Source organism: Odocoileus virginianus, chromosome 1 (genome assembly GCF_023699985.2).
Source record: "Odocoileus virginianus isolate 20LAN1187 ecotype Illinois chromosome 1, Ovbor_1.2, whole genome shotgun sequence".
NCBI lineage: Eukaryota > Metazoa > Chordata > Mammalia > Artiodactyla > Cervidae > Odocoileus > Odocoileus virginianus.
The window spans coordinates 7504490-7521949 of NC_069674.1; the positions used below are offsets into that span (position 1 = coordinate 7504490).

The window sequence follows — 17460 nt, forward strand, 5'->3', positions numbered from 1 at the left end:
ATAGGTTCCTCTGCTTCTTTCATGCTTCTCGGTTCAGTTTCGGTCTTCCGCTCAGGGTGTGAAAACTAGCAGGGCGCACTGGCTAGAAACAGAAACAAGTCTCCTTCCTGTCAAAATGCTTAATTACTGCAATACATTATGACACAATTGGCCAGCCTGGTCTGTTGGAAAGGCTCAGAAACAAGAACGATTGTTTCAGAGTGGGAGTTTCCAAGCTAATTTGTCAGAGAATTTTGGAAAGTCATTGTGAGCAAAGTTTGTTAGAGGCAGCAATTAAAACTTGTCTCTGGATGTGTCTCAGGTGGGAGAATATTTAAAATCAGCATAAGTATTAGATTGTGATTCTCCCAGTATTGGAAGACATTGTAACAAAAAACATAATATTGTCTTTATGATCCTATTACAAAGAGGTAATAGCTGAAAACTACGAAGGAAAGTACATGAATGACATACGTCCAAAATATGAGGTCTCTGGCTTTTTGGAAAAGTCATAGGAGAGGTCAGTTTAATGGCACTATGAGCACATGTTCTAGTGCCAGGAATTTAAGGTTCATTGTTTCAAGCACCATTCTGTAATTTATAAATGTACTTCTGCAAATTTCTCCTGTAGATATTAAAATGCCACAACTTAGACACTTTTACTAAGTTATATATATATGTATATATATATATATATAACTTTTACTAAGTTATATATATATATATATAACTTAAGTTATATATATATATATTAGCTTTAACATTTATGGAGGATTGATATTATTAGAAAGAGCTGCAGGAAGAACATTTCTGTACCTTCATAAAATTCTTGAAGACACACACACACACACACACACACACACACACACACACACATCTATATTAATATTTTTGTTTTTTCATGGAAGAATTCACAATCACTTCTTTTAAGAATTAAGTACAAGAAAAAAATTTATTGTTTTCTGAGCTACAACTATTTTTCTTTTTTGTTTTAATCTTAAAAATAAATGACAGAAGGTTTAAAAAAAATAAATGACAGAAGGTTTAACAACTAATCACAGTAGATATTCTGTTTCCTACATCAGCATTGTGTTGAGTGGGGTCCAAGTAGGAGCCCCACCAGGTCCTCTGTGCTTTAATACAACCGGGAAATACTGGACACCACAGTTCACAGTACATATGAACCTATGAAAGGCCAGAGAAGTCTGCAGAAAAGAAACCTCTGACACTTTAGTCCATCTCCCTGCCTCCACCCCATATAACAACTATTAACATTTCTCAGAATTAGTTTTCTATAAAATACACGCCTTTTATTGTGGTAAAATAGACATAACATAAAATTGACCATTTTAACCATTTTTTAAGTGTAGTTCAGTGACATTAAGTCCATTCACATTGTTCTGCAGCTATAATACCATCACTGTCTTCAGAACATTTTTTCATCTTCCTTCAGGTCCCTCCCACAGACACTGGCAACCACCATTCTACTTTCATAAAATACACTTTGGGATGTACACATCTAACCGATTATATATTTGTGTTGGTCTCTTTGGATGCGGTTTTGGTTTGAAAGTTTACCTTCTTATGTTTTTGCTTTAAACCCTCTAACTCCTTTTAAAGATAAGTAGCTTATAAATTTTATAATTAGAGATTCACCATACATATTAGCAGAGTAAAGACTGAGAACAGAGGCTTAATGAGAAATTGGAATGGTGACGTCCTATGTGCATTTGTGTTACTTAACAGTGAATAATATAACCTCGCTATTCCAGGGGAACTCCAAGATTCTGTATAGCAGTCACACATAAGCATTAGTAGTTAACCATGAACACCCTCTATTGGACCTGAACTTCACCTATGCTTGGAATGTCATCTCCATTCCCTCTACAAGCAGAGTTAAGTACTCATTTCTTTCTCCATCTTTGTGTATAACTCTATTTAAGACACTCATGAACCATGTTTTACATATCTGTAACTATTTCCCCGTGTGGCTGTGTCCTTCACTAGACTTTGTGGCCACAAAAGACAGAGAGTGCTCTCTTTAACTCTATGTAGCTAGCAGAAGATAGATCATTCATAAATGCTTGTTAAATCATCTAGCCCAAATAGCCAATACTGGAACAGTTTCTAGGACATTCTTACATTCTAGATGAGATGGCCTGTTTTAATAGTTATTAATATTTAGCACTATAATGGTGTTTTAGCTGATGCATAAAACACAAAAAATGAATTTCCTAATTATTAGAAAGGAGGATACAAAATTTTTCACTTGTAACTGATACAATTTTCTATCTAGAAAATCCAAGACAATGAATATACGATTCAAAATTAGAGTGCTTAGTGAAGTTGCCTGCTAAAAAAGTAGTGTCTAAAAAATGATAGCCTCTTATATTCTAAAAATAAAGTCAATTAGTAAATATAATAAAAAGTCTTACCTGAAATAGCAGCAAAAATATGAAATACCTGGAAATAGTCTTCATAAACATGCAGGACCTATATAAAGAAAACAACGAAGGTGGTGAGATAATTGGTTAGATACTTAGAAAAAATGAAGTTGGCTTTCTACCTTCTACCCTATACCAATACAAATTTCATAAAGAGTTTAAATACAGATGCTGAAACTATTAAAGAGCCATGAGAATATATGTGTAAATATTGATCAGCTCTAGATAAGAGTAACACTGTTCTAAGCATGTATGCTTTTACCATAAGGAGAAAGACCAGTGGACTTGATTATATTAAAATGAAAAACTCTGTATCTCAAAAAACACCTTAAGCAATATTAAAGGTAAATGAAGTAAGGAAATTATTTCCAACATAAATGACTAAGAATTAAGCCCCAATTATAAAAAAGCTCATAGAAACTGATAGTAGGTAAACACTCCAATAGGAGAATGAATAAAAACTTGAATGTTACAAATGGCTACCAAAAATACAGTGGGCAGTAATCTTATGAAAACATCTCCAATCTCATTAATAATAAAAAGAAATTCAAATTAAAATAGCAAGATGCCATTCTGTCCAGCAAATGGATAAATCAATGAAAAGAAAGTAACATCCAGGGCTGATAAAGATGAGGCAGCGTGGGACCATTCTTCCTCATGGAGGGTGTGCATCCTTTCAATAATGTCACTGGTGTGCAAAATCTCAGAAAGCTTAATCCTTTGACCCAGTATCTCTATTTCTAGTAACTTATCTTAAATATATTGGGCTTCCCTGGTGGCTCAGATGGTAAATCTACCTGCAATGTGGGAGACACAGATTTGATCCCTGGGTTAGGAGGACCTCCTGGAGAAGGAAATGGCAACCCACTCACTCCAATATTCTTGCCTGGAGAATTCCAGGGACAGAGGAGCCTGGCAGGCTATAGCCCATGGGGTCACAAAGAATTGGATAGGACTGAGCGACTAACACTTTCACTTTGACTTCATAATGTCAGTGGTGCACCAACACCACTTCTGAAAGGTTTAGTCTTAACGTGGGCAATGGACCACCTAACAGCAGAGAGAATCCTTGGATAATAGCATCTGTGGCCCAGTGTCTCCAGCCAGACTAGATACTGATAGATGAAATTTCATGGAATTTCACCTTGACCAGCTTGGTAACCAACCCTCTGTGCCACATCTCTCAAAGCTTATAACAGGTACATAAATACTACAGGTAAAAAAGGTTCTATATTGCTAAACAGCATGAAGTATTTAATACTATTGAACTGTACACTTAAAAGTGTTAAGATGATATATTTTATGTTATGTGTATTCACAGTGAAAAAAATACATCTGTGCAGCAACATGGATACATATTGAGAATATCACAGTGAAATAAATCAGAGAGAAGAAGACAAATATGATATCACTTATATGTGGAATCTAAAAAATAATACAAATGAATCTATATATAGAACAGAAACAGACTCATAGACATGGAAAACAAACGTATGGTTACGAAACAGGAAAGGGAATGGGGGGAGTATGGGATAAACATTTACAAACTACTGTACCTAAAATAGGTGAACAACAAGGACCTATTGTAGAGCAGAGGGCATTATATTCAACATCTTGTAATATCTACGATGGAGAATGATTTGAAAAAAGTATATAACTGAATCACTTGGCTGTATGCCTGAAACTAACTCAATATTCTAAATCAACTATACTTCAATAAAAATGCATCTGTCATGTCATAAAAATGTAAAAATTCTCATGATGACCTGGTGTTTTTACAAAGGAGGTACTGAATTTATGGGCAGAGCTCATGGGTGCAGGGAATCTGTTGGCCAGCTCAAGTCAGCATTACTTCACAGGGGAAGCTTGTCTGTAATGTACTTCCACATAATTTATAATTGCTTGTTAAATTGGTATTTTTCAAAATTATTATTAGGTTATGTCATATTCTCCATGCACAAAAATGGATCACTGATTCAAAACAGAGTAAAGTAATAATGTAAATATTATAACTCAGAGTAACAACATGAATGTGAATCAGGAACATGAAACATGGAATGCAGATCTGCATGAATTGGGAAAAATGTATCTGTGAGTGGGACTCAAAATCAGCTTAAGAAAAAATTGCAGATGGGAAATGCAATTAAAAAAAAAAAAACCAGACCCCTTAATTTTACTGGACCATTTGCAATCTCTTCCTAGGTTTACTTTTTTCCAAAACTTTTCCAATAGCAGCATGCATGAGTGCTCAGTCGCTCAGTCGTGTCTGACTCTTTGGGACCCCAAGGGCTGAAGCCCACCAGGCTCCTCTGTCCATGGAATTTTCCAGGCAAGAACACTGGGGTGGGTTTACATTTCCTTCTCCAGGGGATCTTCCTGACCCAGCGACTGAACCCGGGTCTCCTGCATTGGCAGGAGGATTCTGTACCACTGGGCCACCTGGGAAGCCCCTTAGCAGCATATAACTATTAATTTGTTCATATCACTTTCTAATAAAACACAGTGACCACCTGATAGACCAAGTTTTTATTTTCATCTTCCCAAGGGACATACAATGCGTTCCAACTTGAATTTTATCACTAAATTTTATCACTAAAAGTGGAGATGAGACCAAAACACATAGACTTCATTCAAAGTCAAACTCTTTATAGCTAAGATATCATTGATCCCACTGTCAAGGAAGAGCTGGTTGGACCAAGCTATAGAAATGAATGCCACGAAGTACAAATGTGCTGCATATAATAAGTCAGCTCTTGAAAACGATGGGGAACAGAAAATTTGATGACATTTTCTTCTGCTTCTCATTGAAAACTCATACTGTGGAAGAAGAAAACTTAAAATTGTGTTATTGACTATTTAGTCAATAACAAATGATACAGATGAGACAATGTGATTATTGGGAAAGGGTTGAGGGAAACCAGCTACTAAAAGAAATTGTACTGAAGTGACAGTCCACAGAAAGAAGCTGGAGGTCAGTAACAGGCCTCTGGTCTTGGGCACTGAAGGAAGGACTTTTTAAAAACATGACTGTAAAATCAATGCAACCATGGATGCTACTCAGCACACATCTTTTCAGTAAACTGGGGGAGTGGATGGGCAGAGATGACAAATGCTGCTTTCCCACGCTCAAGTTCACTGTCTCTCAAGGGAGAGGATGACTTATATAGCTTTTAAAATGAGGGCTAAGAGAAAGACTGTCCTTCAAGCAAGATACCCTCATATCAGTACATTCTGTTACTCTTGGTTCAAGTTGTCAGCCCAGGTGGTGAATCTGAAAGACTGCAAAGCCTGTATCTATCACTCTAGGGCTGAAATGTTATTTTTTGTTACACTGAGCTAAGATATCATCAGTTTATCTAAAAGGCAAGAGTAGTGTAAAAGACTAGGTGACTGAGTTTAATTCTTTCATCAGAAAAAGAAATTGATAATGTATAATAAAGACTTTAAATAGCATGTCCAAATGCTGAATAAATAAAAAGAAATACTTTCCAGAGCTGATACAATCAAAGAATGAACTAAAACTTTATCCCTTGTCCCCTCCTAGGTTTTAAGGATGAGATTCTCCTTAGCCTAGCATTAATGCAGAATGGAAAGTTGTCTTAAGTGAAAAAATTCTCCATAATTTCTGGGTCCTTTTTCAATCTGAATATCCAAAACCACTTTGTCTGTGTTACTGTCAATTTCCTGATTGTGATGTTCTGCCAGAGTTTTTTTTCCAAGATGTTCCTTTTGTGGAAAACTGGGTAATGGGTTCATGGCATCTCTCACTATTTCTTACAACTGCATGTGAATCTACAATTATCTCAAAGTAAAACAGTTTAATTTTAAAAGTTCACATCTATTTGTGATAAAAATTTTTACCAAAGTGAGTTTTGAGGGAACTTATCTCAACATAACAAAAGTTATTTTATGACAAAACCACAGCCAATGTAATACTCAATGGTGAAAAGCTGAAAGTCTTCCCACTAAAATCTGAAACAAGATAAGGATACCCCCTCTCGCCACTTCTATTCAACATAGTATTGGGACTTTTAACCACTGCAATCAGACAAGAAAAAGAAATAAAAGGTATCTAAATTGGAAGGGAAGAGGTAAAGCTGTTATTATATGCAGATGACATAATACCATATATAGAAAACCCTAAAGATGCCACACAGAAATGACTAGAATTGATAAGCGAATTCAGCAAGGTAGCAGTCTATGAGTAACATACAGAAATCAGCTGTATTTCTTTACACCAACAATGAAACATCAGAAAGGGAATGTTTAAAAATCCCTTTTAAAATCATGTCCAAAAAATATACTTAGGAATAAACATGACAAAAGAGGCGAAAGACATGCTGAGAACTATAAAACATTAATACAGGAAACCAAAGATGACTCAAAGAAATGGAAAGATATCTCATGTCCTTAGACTGTAAGAAGTAATACTGTTAATATGGCCACACTATCCAAAGCAATCTACAGATTTAATACAATACCTATCAAAATACCTATGAACATTTTTCACAGAACTAGAACAAAAAATCTTAAAATTTATATGGAACCATAAAAGACCCAGAATTGCCAAAGCAATCCTGAAGGCAAAGAACAAAGCAGGAGGCAGAACCCTCCCAGACTTCAGACAATCAGTGAAGTTAGAACATACCCTTGCACAGTATGCAAAAATAAACTCAAGACTGCTAAAGACTTAAATCTAAGACATGATATCATATAACTTCTAGAAGTCAACATAGACAAAACATTCTCTGATATAAATCATACTAATATTTTCTTAGGTCATTCTCCCAAAGCAATACAAATAAAAGCAAAAATAAACAAGTAAGACCTAATCAAACTTACAAGCTTTAGTACAGCAGAAGAAACTATAAACAAAATGAAAAGAGAACCTACAGAATAGGAGAAAATATTTGCAAATGAAGCAACTGACAAGGGCTTAATTTCCAAAATATACAAACAACTCATAAAACTCAATAACAACAACAACAAACAAACAACCCAACAGAAGGATGAGCAGAAGCCCTCAACAGACATTTCTCCCAAGAAGATATACAAGATGCCCAACAGGCACATGAAAAGATGCCTACCATCAGTAATAATTAGAGAAATGCCAATCAAAACTACAATGAGGTACCACTTGACACTGGTTAGAATGGCCATCATTAAAAAGTCTGGAGACATTGTGGAGAAAAGGGAACCCTCTTACACTATTGGTCTGCAGGTAAATTGGTGCAGCCACTATGGAAAACAGTATGGAGGTTCCTTAAACTACTGAAAATAGAATTGCCATATGATCCAGCAATCCCACTCATGGGCATATATCTGGACAAAATTGTAATTCAAAGAGATACACACACCCCAATGTTTGTAACAGCACTATTCATAGTGAATATGAAAGACATGAAACTCGGAGAAGGCAATGGCACCCCACTCCAGTACTCTTGCCTGGAAAATTCCATGGATGGAGAAGCCTGGTAGGCTGCAGTCCATGGGGTCGTGAAGAGTTGGACATGACTGAGCGACCTCACTTTCACTTTTATGCACTGGAGAAGGAAATGGCAACCCACTCCAGTGTTCTTGCCTGAGAATCCCAGGGATGGGGTCGCACAGAGTCGGACACAACTGAAGTGACTTAGCAGTAGCAAGACATGAAAATAACCTAAACAGCCACCGACAGATGACTGGATAAAGAAGATGTGGTCCATATATACAATAGAATATTACTCAGCTATGAAAAAGAATGAAATACGCCACCTGCAAAACATGGGTTGACCTAGAGATTATCATACTACATAAAGTCAGAAAGAGAAATACAATATGGTATCACTTATATGTGGAATCTAAAATATGACACAAATGAAACAGATAGACATAGAGAACAGACTTGTGGTTGACACAGGAGAGAACAGGTGGAAGAGGGATGGATTGGGAGTTTAGGATGAGCTGATGCAAACTATTACATATAAGATGAATAAACAATAAAGTTTTACTATATAGCACAGAGAACTATATTCAATATCCTATGATGAATCACAATGGAAAACAGTATGAAAAAGAATGTGTTTGTATACATATGAAAGTGAAAGTTGCTCAGTCGTGTCTGATCCTTTGCGACCCTGTGAACTATACAGTCCATGGAGTTTTCCAGGCCAGAATACTGGAGTGGGTTAGCCTTTCCCTTCTCCAGGGGATCTTCCCTATCCAGGAATCAAACTGGGGTCTCCTGCACTGCAGGCGGATTCTTTACCAACTGGGCTATTTCTAGCAGAAATTAACACAACATTGTAAATCAACCATACTTGAATAAAGTAAATTTAAGAAATTAACTATACAAGAAAAAAAAGTTCAAACAAATAGCAAAAATAATAATACCATGATGAATATCCTGGTATCAAAATCTTTGTACAACTCTAAGAGAGCTTCCTTAGGATAAACTCCCTCAAGTAGAATTACTAGATCAACGCTGGCCTCATAAAAAAAAAATGGTGAGCCAAGATTAATGGACTATATCAATGTCAGTTTCCTGGTTTTGTTGTATACAGTTATCAAGAGGTTACCACTGAAGGTTAGCCAGTGAAGGTATACAGAACTTCTATTATATCTTACAACCATGTGTGAATTTATAACTATCTCAAAAAGTTAAAGTTCAGCATCTTATGATTTAAAAACAAAACAAAAATAAAATTCTTAGCTTTCTTGCCTTTTAAGCAAACTTCTTAATTTTATAAAGGGTACTGACAAAGAAACCCTATGGTAAACTTAATAGTTACTGGCATAATATTAAAAGTGTGTGTGCTCCGTCGTGTCTGACTCTTTGCAACCCCATGGACTGTAGCCCCACCAGGCTCCTCTGTCCATGGGATTTCCCTGGCAAGAACACTGGAGTGGGTAGCCATTCTCTCCTCCAGGGGATCTTCCCGACCCAGGGATCTAACCTGCGTCTCCTGCTTTGGAGGCAGATTCTTGACCACTTGAGCCATCAGGAATATTAAAGGTATCTCCTTTAAAATCAGAATCACAGTGAGGATATTCTCTGTTGTCACTTCTATTCAACATTGCATTGAAGGGTCAGCCTGCACTCTGAGAGCCTTGAAAGATGGACCTATGTCAGGCATTGAGTTATGTGTCTTCTAATTTAATCCTTGTAGCCAACCTTTGACCTGATTAGGTCCATTCAGAAACACAGTGACTAAGGTTTCAAGAGATGAAGCCACTTGCTCAAGGACACAGTAATAACACAGTGATAACACTAACTACCACTCACTGAGCACCTACTGCATGCCAGCCATGGCACTGAACTTTTGCAAATGTTTAAATCTCAGTTCCTTCCTGCAGCACATCTTTGTGAAGTGCGCAGCCCCAACCCAGGCATCATTGTCCCAAATCCTGGGGATCCATTGTGGATGAGACCAGGTTCCGCCCACAGAGCTTGCACTGTACGTCCTGACACGGCCAGGAAACAAACAAGGGAGTCCAATGTTACAGCGGTGTTCACAGCTATTGAGAAAAGTCAGCCAGGGAAGGGAGAGAGGGAATGCTGGGATGAGGTAGGGGGAGGGCGAGACGGGAGGGGGTCTGAGCTTCGATCATTTGGTGAGGGAAGGCCTCATTGAGGGGAGGCCAAGACTGAGGGTGGGAAGAGATGGGTGGCTGTGGGGAAGGGCAACCAGGCTCATCTCTGTTTCACAGATGATGATTCTGAGGCTCTGGGAAGTCCAGTGACTTGCCCACAGCCACACAGCTCTTCACAATAATGAGACAACTGTGTGGAAGGTGCTTTAAAGACATTTTTTAAACCATTACAGTAACCCTGTCAAGTAATGATTATATTAGCACTTTATAGCATATAGATATATTTCATAAGGTAAATTATTAATATCGATGAGCTCCTTGCTTTAGAGGGGTAAAGACCTGTCAGCAGTGGTCCTTGGCACGGCCAGGGTCCCAGCACAGGTCTCCACACATCCGCCCTTTCCACAGCTTCTTCATCACAAAAGTCCATCACAAAAGTCCAGACACGAGGGTAGGTCCATGGATGTCAGTTTCTGGGAGAGAAAGTTGTCTCACCTGCGGAAGTATCACAAAGCTCCCTCTCTTCTATCCAAAGAGCGTTGGTTACACTTCAGGGCCAGCTGGAAGCTTATCGACAATCTATTTCCTTTTCTCTATAAATCCTCCTGTGCTGTCCTCAGCTGTTCAGTCGTGTCCGAGCCTTTGCTCCCCTGAGGACTGTAGCCCCACCAGGCTCCTCTGTCTATAGGATTTCCCCGGCAAGAATTCTGGAATGGGCTGCCGTTTCCTCCTCCAGAGGATCTTCCTGACCCAGGGATCGAACCTGAGCCTTTGGCGTCTCCTGCATTGGCAGGTGGGTTCTTCACCACTGTGCCAAATGGTCTTGGGTCCCACTAATTTTACTGATCATTAGGGTGTAAGGGCTGGGAGGAAGTGCAGGTTAAATTTTTATCCTATCATCTTCTTCCCTGAGGAATCAGTTATTTCACAAACATTTTCTTGATTACAGGTGAAGCTAGTGTTTGATTTTGAACGTATTTAAAAAAATAGTTTGTTGATGGTAATTTATCTGTTCAACATTTGTCTGTCTCAAACTGTGGGAGTTTGCCATCTAGTGGCTTCATGCTACAACTACTTTTCCCCTGGAGCTCAATGTTGGGTAGAGCATTTCATTATTTAGAAACAGAGAAAATCATCAGTCAGAGTAGTATGAATGAGCAAATCTTTCTTATTCAAAAATGCAATTTTAAACAGGAACTCTACATGCACAGAGAACTAGATGGGAAGAGAATTAACAATTTCAGTATATATTTCCTGGTGTTATTGAACCTCTAATATTAAATTGCCCTTGATTTTCTAAAAACATTTACATAATTGGGAGATTGAGAAATAATGAGTGTCTAGCAGGTTTCAATCATGGAAAGACTCAGTTATAGGGCTCTTAATTTTAAATTCTTTCTGGTGAAAGTACAGGTAATATTTCTCAGGATATCCAGATCTAAGGGTTAGATTGAGGTCTCATTAAAAGTAAAAAAAAAAAAAAAAAGGTTTATCCACCCAACTCCCACCTGTTACTGGAGGACCTTTGGCTTCTCCTTCACCCTCTCTGCACCCCCAACTAGGGTGGAGAGCTCTGGGAGGCTGTGTTTCCTGTCGTTGTTAAATTAATGTTATCTATTTTTGGCTGCGCTGGGTCTTCGTTGCTGCGCGGGCTTTCCTCTAGCTGCAGGGAGCAGGAGGCTGCTCTCCAGTTGTGATGCTGGGGCTTCTCACTGCGGTGGCCTCCCCTGTTGCGGAGCAGGGGTCTCGGGCACACAGGCTTCAGTAGCTGTGGCTTCAGTCTCCAGAGAGAGCCTCTGGAGACGCTCAGTTAGTTGTGGCTCATGGGCTCATGTGGGATCTTCCTGGACCAGGGATTGAACCCGTGTCTCCTGCACTGGCAGGCAGATTCTTTAGCACTGGGCCACCAGGGAAGCCCTTTCCTGCGCTTCTGATCACAAGCGTCTCTGCAATACAGAGGGTCCCAGAGCCAGACGCTCTGGATTTGACCTTGGGCAAGTAGACAATGTCGTGTCTGTGTCCTCACTGGTCAGGGTCGTTGTGGGGATCACGAGACCCGGTGTATGTAACGTCTCTAGCACTGTGCCTGACATACCTCAGTGCCGTGCACAGCACTGCTCTTGGGGTTCCACCCCCCTGCAGTGTCCTCTGCCTTCTTCCTCGGGCTCATCCCAGTCCAGCCCCTGCGGTGAGGGTGAGTGAGAGGCCTTGGAGGCCAGGCGGCCCCGTGGAGATGGCTCAGCACGTGGATGGTGGATCCAGCACATCACCTGCTGGATTGCACAGAGCGAGTACCCTGCTGCCCTGAGGATGTTCCGTAGGTCTGAACAGCCAAAACCTCTGACGCTGTGAGGTGATGACATTGGACTCGATGGTCTCTGGGGTCTCTTCCCTACTCAGCTGTCCTCTGACTTAAGCAGGAAGCAACTGTTCCAGCAGGACTGATGGACAAGGTCTTTCAAGCCAGGAATAAAAAGCTGATGCTGAAGGAAATCCTGGCTGCCTTGGACACCCATCCTGAGCCCAAACTCCAGGCAACATCTGGCAACCAACCTTGCTACTCATCTGCCCACACGCCAAGTAGATGGCTACTGAACTGCGGCCCTGAGATCACGCCAACCAGTGGGCTAGGTAAGTGTACACAGGGACGATTCTGTTTTGAACAAGAGTGACATGCTTTTTGTGCCTCCAACAGTGTCTCCTCCAGAACCAGGCATCTTTGAGGTTTTGATAAATAAAATGTGAGCTGAATACATGAGGCTGGAGTTCAGTGTCAGCTGGACGCCCTCGGATATAGTAGAATGCATTGGAATACTTGTACCAGGGGTGTTGGTAAGTGCTGACTCTGCTCTTGGTCTATTTGGAGAAGTAACTTAACATCTCTGAGCCTCGTCTGTTTAATGGAACTCAGATGCCCACCTATGCGAGTTTGGACTATTCTGGCTTCCTGAGACAGGAACTCTGATTCAAACTGGTGGACAAGGAAATGCAGTCCCTCCCATAAAAGAGATTTTTTACAGGAGCCAACTCACGTCCAATCACCAGGCTATCCCTGAGAGGAAAAGGAGTTGATTTACCCCTTTTTAATCACGAGCTGCCTCTAGACTTCCCAGATGGTGCAGTGGTAAAAGAATCTGCCTGCCAATGCAGGAGATGCAAGAGACGTGGGTTTGATCCCTGGGTTGGGAGATTCCCCTGGAGTAGGAAATGGCAACCTGCTCCAGTATTCTTGTCTGGAAAAATCCATGGACAGAGGGCTACAGTCCCTGGGTTTGCAGAGAGTCAGACATGACTGAGCACACATGCAAGTGCCTACATGCGTGCGTGTGCACACACACACCCTCCACAGGGCTGTGTGCCATAGAGAATAATAACTGCCTTCAACCAAGGAGTAGGGTCCCTACCCACTGATGCTTCCAGAGTGGCTACACACCATTTTACATTCCCACCAACGGTGTACCAGGGTTATGGAGACATTTTTGATGGTTATAAACAGGGGTTAGTGCTTCTGGCATCTAATGGGTAGAGGCTGGGGATGTTAAACACCCTACGATGCTCAGTACAGTCCCCACAACACAGAGTTTATCAGCCCTACGTCAGTAATGCCAAGCTGGAGAAACTCTGATGGTGAGTGAAGCTGACCAGTCAATAGACCCTGTTTTTGATGAGAAACTTTTAGTTACCACTTCTATTACCTCATTGTAAAATTTGACCAGGGGCTTCCCTGGTGGTATAGCAGTGAGGAGTCTGTCTTGCAATGCAGGGGACACCGGTTTGATCCCTGGTCGGGGAAGATTCCACATGCCTTGGAGCAACTAAGCCTGCGCACCATGCTACAGAGCACACGCACCCTAGAGCCTGGGCGCATGATCAGAAGCCAGTGCACCGCAATCAGAGAAAAGCCCCTGCAGAACAACGAAAACTCAGCACGAACAAAACTAAATAAAATCAACTGTCAAAAAAACAAAAAAAAACCGGACCAGATAGTTGATGAGACACTATGACATGAAAAAGAAACATCTCTACCGATTAACACAAAAAGAATGCCTGAAGCAATAGAGACAGTACGGGGAACTAAAGAGAGTTAAAAGCACACATCCACACCGCTGGCAGCAGTAACTTCTGTTGCCTCTTCAGGGAGATTTGAGAAGATACCTCTCTCTGTACAAAGTATCACAGAAAAGGAGCAATTACAGAAAGGATGCTCTCCTGGAAATTAAAAACGCACCTGCCACATGTGAAGTCAACAGAAAGAGCAGGCTGGCTTTCTCTGCATGCCCTCCAGACCCTCTCTCGGCTCTGTTCTGCCTTGATGGAAGCCTGGCACACTGCCTTCTACCAATCAGTGTTTGGTGTTTTGTGGCATCGGACGTTTGGTTGGGTTCAGCCAATGAAAGGAGCTGCCAGTGATCTGAAGACAGGCATCTTTGCTATTCCCAGATTCCACCTATGCGAGTCTGCGTTCCTGCTTTATAATCTCCACATCAACACTCGTGTCGCTTCCCCCTCATTTTTGTAGACAGAAGGCCAAGAATTTTACTTGCCCGACACACACATTCCCAGCTGAGGGCCAACCAGGCAAAGCTCTGCCTTGTTTAAGCTCTTAGCTATAAAGGAGTGTCCTTTCCATGGCCTATTCAGTGCCACCATTTCACATTTTTGTGCTTTTTGTGGGTCATTTTGCTGTTTCAGATGGCCTCCAAGCTTGGTGCTGAGGGTGCCTTGCAGAGGAAATACATGTGTTAGACGAACTTTGTTCAGGCATGAGTTACAGGGTTGCTGGCTTTGAGTTCAATGTTAATGACTAATATATAGGAAATAAAAGAAAGTGAAGTCGCTCAGTTGTGTCCGACTCTGTGATTCCGTGGACTGCAGCCTGCCAGGCTCCTCTGTCCATGGGATTTTCCAGGCAAGGATACTCGAGTGGGTTGCCATTTCCTTCTCCAGGGGATCTTCCCGACCCAGGGATCAAACCCGAGTCTCCCACACTGCGGGCAGATGCTTTACCGTCTGAGCCACCAGGGCAGCCCCATATAGGAAATAAGAGGTCCTTAAACAGAAACACACAAGAAGCAAGGTTGTGTACGGTATGTTGACTGAAAAGCAGCCAGAGGCTTGCAGAAACTTCACCTGGTATTCTTCCTAGGTGTGACGGTTCGGTCTTCATGACTTAAGTGTTTGTGGTGACTTTATAGAAAATAATTATTGGAATAAGGAGATCGAGTGCAGGAGACTCGGGTTCGACCCCTGGGTGGGGAAGATCCCCTGGAGAAGGAAATGGCACCCTGCTCCAGTATTCTTGCCTGGAAAATCCCATGGACAGAGGAGCCTGGCGGGCTACAGTCCATGGGGTCACAAGAGTCAGACACGACATAGCAACTAAACCACCAAGGAGATCGACTTCCTACCTCCTGCCTCAGCGCCTCCTCTGCTGAGTTCTGGTTCTGGAAGGGCTGCTTCGCCTCCTGTGGCCACAGCTCCCATCAGACGGCCCCTTTTTCATGGCGACTGGAAGTCTGATACCAGTGTCCTCTCCTCCGCCTCTCACCACCCCCAGGCTCCTCACACTGCTGCTGCTGGTCCACGGGAGGTCTCCCCACCCTTTGCTGGTTTTTAATATTGTAAAACTCTGTAAAACTGCTGTATCACTGTTTCTTCAGTCCTCTTTTGCACATGCCATTTGTTTCCTGCCAAGATCCTGATAATCCAGTTAAAGAGAAAAATGTACTCTAGGAATTCTCCTGTATGTGGAACAAAAGATAATGAGTTGTTTTTTTTTTTAAATGAAGGAAAGAAAAAAATGTACATAGAATCAGTCCAGGAGCTAGATTCCTGACCAACAGGAATTCAAGCTAGAGGGAGGCGAGTTAACAGAGGATTGGAAAATATCACTGCTATGAGACCATATTTCTCAGAATTAAAGGAGCGCAGGAATGTTCTAAGTGAATGATTCAAGCAAAGTTAATGTCAAAAACCCTCCTTGAGCTATTCAGGGCATTGAGTATAAAGAAAAGATGCCAAAAAGTTTCAGGGAAAAAACAGAAGATAACAAAGATAACCTACAAGTGAAGGGGTCTTATTAACAGCCACAGATGTTGTAAGCAATGGAACAAGACCATCAAATCTCTAAAGGGAAGTAACTGCAATTCTCATCTGAACCATCAAAGGTAAGAGAAGAATAAAATACCTTTAAATAACTGAAAACTCAACATTCTGACTTTTCAAGCACTAAGCACCTTTTCTTAGGAAGTTACTTGTGGGCGTGGTCCAGCAAAATGAGAAAGTGACATAAGAAAGAATAACATGGGTTTTAGGAAACAGTACATTCAATCCAAGAGAGTCGTGGAGAAAAGTTCCAAGTCGACAGCTACAGAGAAGGTCTGGAGAATTAGTCCATGCTAGAAGAGGAGCACAGAGATCATCGGAGGATGCTCATCTAGGAAAAAATGGGACAACTTGTACGATCAATAGCTTGGAATAACCCGGCTAGGATCAAGCTACACAATGAAGAAAAAAGTCCTTAATTCCGGGAAACAGTACATCATACAAGAGAGGCACAAATCATAAAAGAGAACCAAACCATGGCATGATTTTGAACAACTGGAGTAAACTAATGAGCAGTCAAGCCATCGTGAAGCACAGTGACCACCGTAACTGCGAAGTGGCCGGACTTGCCAGATTTGCAAAGATTCAGCTGGTGGGGAGACCCTGAGCCCAGAGGGACCGAGACAGCTCCTCACTGCAGCAGGGCAGGCTGCAGAGTTTCATGGTCATGCTGGGTCCCTTTGCCCCCACCCCAGCTCATGGGGACAGTGTGGAGCAGGCTCAGGAGAGTGCCACACACCTGACGGATTTGTACACAGCTAGCAGCGCGGAGCCTGGGAGATACTGATCTCCCCTGAGAACTGCCATCAAACCTGTCCCCCTCTCCTTCCGGGGAGAGACATTAGCTTCATTACCCTGGAAGACCTCAGGGAGAAAAGGGAGAAGTGTCTAGCTTCAGTACTCTAGACTGGTGGCTCTGGAGAGAGACATCTCTGCAGCACGGTGGAGAGATCACCGTCCTTAAGAACAAATCTGCCCTCCAAGGATGGAGACGCTATCTCCAGGCTCCCAGGTTGTCCGTGAGGCAAACATCCCTGAACAAAGCGGCTGCCGCCTTTTGCTCAGCAGATGTTTCTGATGCAGAAACCACAGAAGGATCTCTCAGCGCATGCAGGAAGATGCATGTGGGCTGGGGGCGGGGTGCCTTCTTTGTGTAGTGTTGGAGGAATTAGCATAGTGAAGGAAGTGTTAGTATTCCTGGGCTTTCCTAGAGGCTCAGCTGGTAAAGAATCCACCTGCAAGGCAGGAGACCCCAGTTCGATTCCTGGGTCAGGAAGATCCACTGGAGAAGGGACAGGCTACCCCTTCCAGTATTCTGGCCTGGAAAATTCCATGGACTGTATAGTCTATGGGATTGCAA

At 41.6% G+C, this 17460-nt stretch overlaps 1 long non-coding RNA gene across 1 annotated transcript in view; it reads right to left on the bottom strand.

Annotated features, from left to right (window-relative positions):
* Positions 1-956: 956 nt before the first annotated feature.
* The window catches only part of LOC139034435 (uncharacterized), a 44223-nt gene continuing 27719 nt past the window's right edge, over positions 957-17460 (bottom strand). Inside the window, exons 2-3 of the long non-coding RNA XR_011486949.1 lie at positions 2415-2472; positions 957-1184 (exon numbers count right to left, since the gene is read on the bottom strand). This is a non-coding gene — a long non-coding RNA (uncharacterized lncRNA). The remainder of the gene's footprint in view (positions 1185-2414; positions 2473-17460) is intronic.